Here is a 5,628-nt window from a genome sequence, read left to right on the forward strand (position 1 = left end):
TCAGTGCCATTTGAACTTTTTCAAGTACCATACTGTAAAAATAATTTTATTATCACTAATCATTCCATCCAAATACAAGTGTTTTTATAAAAGAAACAAATATTTTTTATTTTTTTTAAATTACATTTCCTTTTTTTATGTAAATGGTGTGTGTATCTGTGTGTGGACTTTGCCACAGTCCTTACATGTTTATCACCCGACTAACACTTCTAGGCAGGTTTACTTACACAATGAATACAATAGGAAACATAGGATAAATTTGTCTCCAACAGGAGCAGATTTATTTCCAAAAATAACACACTAAAAATCTACACTAAAACCGAAATAACACCACAAGCATTTTTTTTGTAAACACTGGCAAAAAACAAAAACTGTACACCTGAATGTGTTTAGTGTTTAGTGTTTTTGAATTGAGGCACCAGGCACTTAGTGCAGTAGAAAGGTCTTCACCGTTGTTGCCAGCACCAGAGCACCTCCTGAGCGCAGTGGCATCTTCCCCATAATACTTTGGAATGCATACGAGTGATGATGGGGGGGAGTGGTGGTGGTGCTGCAGGGACTTCACCCCTCATGTCTGCAGCAAGCTGCTCTCTGAAGGACTTCTGGGTGTGTGGCTTCATCCTGCCGGGGTCACCCCTCATCTTGTGCAGCTCCTTCTGGAGAAGGAAGCTGTTCACCACTGCAATGTCCAGAAAATGGTAAAATAAAGTCTTGTACCATTTCATGGTTTTGTGGTGAAAGCTGTAGTACCCAATAAAATCATCGGACACATCCACGCAGCCCATGCTTCTGTTGTATACCAACACAGCGTCAGGAACGGTATCAATCTTAGTCTGCCACACACCAGCCCGTTTCACTTTCCTCCTGACATTCTGTCCACTGAATCAGAAGATGCAGAGGGAGGCTGAGTTAGTACTGGCGCAGACGTCCGGCGGCGTAGCTTGGATGTTGATGGCTCTGGGGCAACTGTATGCTGATCTGATGCACGTCGTAGCACGGATGAGGCAGATGTTGATGGCTGTGATCCAGAAGCCAGTTGATACTCGTCTTCATCAGTGTGAAAACAAATGTGGAAAAACAAAATCGATTACTTCACTGGCTTATTCTTTCAAAAATGTAACTCAAATCAGAAATAATTCCTCCATTTAGTGTGTGTGAAATAACAGTATACACATATACTGTATATATATAGACTGATATGCAATACAGCTTTATTTATAAACTGCTAATAGTCAATGTCTGTCGAACTACAAAACAGCATCCATTTGGCATGTGTGAAATAACAGTATATATATATATATATTTATAGACTGGGTTGATATACAATACAGCTTTATTTATATACTGCCGTGTTATAGTCACGAAACAGAACAATGTCTGTAGAACTACAAAACAGAATCCATTTGGTGTGTGTGGAATAACAGTATATATATATGTGTATATATATATATATATAGTCTGGGTTGATATACAATACAGCTTTATTTATATACTGCCGTGTTATAGTCACGAAACAGAACAATGTCTGTAGAACTACAAAACAGAATCCATTTGGCGTGTGTGGAATAACAGAATATATATATGTGTATATATATATATATATATAGTCTGGGTTGATATACAATACAGCTTTATTTATATACTGCCGTGTTATAGTCACGAAATACAATTAATCTATTTATACGTTCACCAACATGATGTTCCCATTGTTTTAGTTTCTCACGGAACGATAACGCTACAACAAAGCGACGTCCATTTTGTATTTTGCGAGTGTGGAATTACTATAGATCATGGGCGTAGGAAGCATCCTGAATGTGGGGGGGACATTTTTAACGGGGGGTTTGGGGATCCCCCACCACGACAAAAAAAAATAGATTTCCTGTATTCTGGTGCATTTTAACAGGTGGTTTGATACTTTTATGTGGCTATACTAGCATGAGGGAAATGATGGGTACATTTTGTAATTTCATCCAGTAGTAAAGAAAGGAAAAATATTTGATTATTAATTCAGAGCCGTCTTGGAATTAATAAAAAGCAGTTTAAATGCCCATTTTTTGTACATTTATATACAACAATAAATATTTGTGAGTGCATTGAGAGATATTGCTGTGGAGTCATTTATATATAAATCGCAAAATACATTTGTGAATCCTTCTGTGAGCATTTATTAAAATTGAGACTGACTGATTCACCTAGGAATGGTATCATTGAATTAAATGTTCAAATAAATGTTGTTCTTCAGTCTATATTGGTCATATGATGCCCCTTGACTGAAATGTTTCCTGTTCAATATCCCCACTGATTTCCTTAAAATTCTGGGATGAGTGTCCACATCACAATTTACTCCAAACTGTAATTTCCCTTTCATCACTCACCTCAGCAATGAACCTCTCTCCACTTTCCCTGTGTTCTGCCTCTGACGCACTCTCAAGCGCCTAGATGTCAAGAGAGGTGGTGAATTCATAATTATTTATTGAGCAGTATACTATTTCACATTGAATCATAACAAGTCATACTGAATAAATGCAACTGACTCTAAAGTACGGATAAAGCGGGAGAAGATGGATGGATGGACTCTAAAGTAAGTCCCAGTCTGTGACATTGGACATTTTGAAGACTCAATGTCCCAAGCAGTAGGTAGAATATTAGCTAGTCTATGTAATGTGCACAGAAAATAAATAGTTAACTGAATACTGGGATGGAAATTGCCTATAAGCACTCAGTAAAACATAAACACACACAAAAATATTTTGAATGATAAGAAGTATAATTAAAATTTGATGGACATTACCATTTTGAGAGAGAGTACCAAAGTTAAAGAACTCAGAAAATAATCTCTTATCGAACTGAGGCTCCAGTAAAACACACTGACTGCATCTCTACATGGACATCATGGTGTTTACATGAGCACAGAGAGATCGGGTTATTCATGTTCCCTGTTTATGATAAATACTAGTGTAACGTCCGAGGTGTTAAGGCTTCAATGATACTTCTGTGTAACAAAAACTCAGGAACTTAGTACTTTTTGGAGCGTCCCAGATAGCGCCTCCGTTTATTATTGTACAGTCAGACCACGCTCTCCTTCACCACACCAGAACAGACTGCGCATGCTCACAATACACAACCCAGTCTCATGGCATTTCGTGTTCACCAACACGATTTTTAATCTATTGATTCGTGTTCACCAACACGATTTTCCCCTTTTTTTCGTGTTGCACAGCACGATTTTAAAAGCTATGTATTTCTACTGGTAATGTGTTTCGTGCCTGCAGCACGTCTTTTTCTCCGATCGGGTCGTGGAAGACCGGAAGCTGTGTGGTTCATAAAAACATGTTCTTACCCAATATCAAGCCACAATTATTGCTTTTATTTTAAATCGTATAATTTCGGACTTTTGTTTCCGTCTGTGAGGAAAATAAATGGGGCCCAGAGCCTCAGAACACTGAAATCTGTATTTTTTAAATCTTTTTTTCCTTCTAATTTGTTATTCTTTTCTAAATAATACACTGTTATTTACTCACCAATAACACACAATTATCCTTGCTTTTATTTATTGGTTTAATTCCATAATCTCGGGCTTTGTTGGCGTCCTTCAGGAACTGAATTTCAAAATAAAAATAACCGGAAACAGACGTAAGCATTTCGAGTGATTACCCAAGATCCTCAGCTATGGTTTAAGCTCGCTGATTGGATGTTTTAGCCGCAATGCATGCTGGGATTTGGTGTTTATATGATATGAAATCCGGAAAACATTTTAAAAGAATAAAATAATACTTATTTCCGAGTGTTCTTGCTTTTCTCTTTGAAAGACATCACATAACGGCATTGTAATACACGGTTCGGCTGCATTACATATTACAGGTCTGCCGTAGTTCTTTATTTAGAGAGCCCTGATGAGAAGACCTTTGGAAAAACTGGAAGAAATGCCGCCGAAACTGAATACTTAACGTGGATCATAAATAAATCAACAATTAAACAACATCTTCAATTTCTCTTCACACAATACGTCTCCTTGCAGTATCAACCTTAATTTGGCCGACTTTTATATTTGATCTAATTCGTAGATAGCTTATATTTACACCATAACGGTGCACAGCTGATATAAAAGGACTTTGATTTTCTTTGAATATAAGAATGTAAATACTGAGTCTGAAATAGTATAGCAATATGCTATAAAATTATGTGAAAACATGAATAAAACTACACATCTTCAGATGTTGTACATACATAAGTGTCCTACACTAATAATACAAAGTCATTATGGCTGTGTGTACCTTGTGTGCACCGCCTAGTGGCACGTTATTGAATTATTGTTTTTATGTGTTATATTTGATTAAAAAAATATTAAGAGTACATACTTTCATAGGGGGAAAGTAGAAGGTCTGTGATAGAAATATAGAATATAAAAAATCAAGAAGATACTGTAAGTGATCTCTACAATAAAACAGTTTAGAGCAGGATGTACAAAGATATTAATAGGAGGAGGTGCAAAACAGAAAAACGAATTAACCTTTATTTAAACATTAAATAATACTTTAGATTAAGGTCCTCTTTTAAATAAGAAAAAACTTTGGGGGTATCTACAGATAAATATTTAGCCCGACAAAGTACTTAACGTCTAATATATTGCTTTCCTGCAATGTTAATGTTGAAGCACTTATTTTAACTGATATTATACATATGAATTATACTCTTATGTATGTAGATAGTATAAGAAATGTGCAGAATATGACAGTTTAATGGTGGAGGTACAAACACATATTGATAGATGTCTTGTAATGTGCTGTTGAGGAACCTGTGACCCAAGATTTTCATTCATTGCATACACCGTAGTTGTGTATATGATATGTCAATAACCTTTGAAAATCTTGAAAGGGATGTGCAAAATAGCCATTATACAGTCTTTAATTAACTATTAGTAGAGAATAACAAGTAATGAATATACTTTATTACTCGTTTCCATTCATGTCATTTGCAGATAAATGTTTAGTCTTCTCAAGCACCAACTATCAAATATCTCTCCTGATTGTTGGCACTTGGCAATCAGGTTAACCTCTGTATTGTGGAGTAGAATTACAAAGTAACAATGAGCTGTCACGTGGGTATATATTAATGCTGCGCATTATGGACACAAGCGATTTTCACCCATTTATTAATTATATGTTTTACATTTGATAACACCAATGTGTTTAATACTGGCAACTTCTAATTGTGGGAAAAACGAAAACGTTCAGTAGACGTCCCATGGAACATTTTGCGAAACACAATTGCCAGCATGTGTAGTTCTGGGGGGGGGGGCGTTCAATTCCAGTTTTGGATAGTCTGGCGTGGTTTTGTTCCATTTCAAACAGCTGTTTGACGCTCGGCGTAACCTTGGCGCACTGCTACTCCAACATCCAATCCCAGCGCTTGAAGATTAATCACGGGGACTGTAGTCCTAAACGATAGCTGGGGATTATGGGTAGTGTAGTGTCTTCGGCCATCCTAAACTCCTAGAGGCCTACGTCTGTTTCCGGTTATTTTTATTTTGAAATTCAGTTCCTGACGGACGCCAAAAAAGCCAGGGATTATGGAATTAAACCAATAAATAAAAGCAAGGATAATTGTGTGTTATTGGTGAGTAAATAA

General features: G+C 36.6%; 1 long non-coding RNA gene across 1 annotated transcript; it reads right to left on the reverse strand.

Moving 5' to 3' along the window:
- Positions 1-254: 254 nt before the first annotated feature.
- Positions 255-3,620, reverse strand: LOC307029559. Its single transcript, XR_013805398.1, has 3 exons — positions 3,522-3,620; positions 2,376-2,435; positions 255-1,047 (listed from the first exon to the last, which is right to left on the reverse strand). It is a non-coding gene; the product is annotated as an uncharacterized lncRNA (long non-coding RNA).
- Positions 3,621-5,628: the final 2,008 nt, after the last annotated feature.

The sequence above is a fragment of the Notothenia rossii genome (genome assembly GCF_949606895.1).
Source record: "Notothenia rossii genome assembly, chromosome: 2".
In the NCBI taxonomy this organism is placed as follows: Eukaryota; Metazoa; Chordata; class Actinopteri; order Perciformes; family Nototheniidae; genus Notothenia; species Notothenia rossii.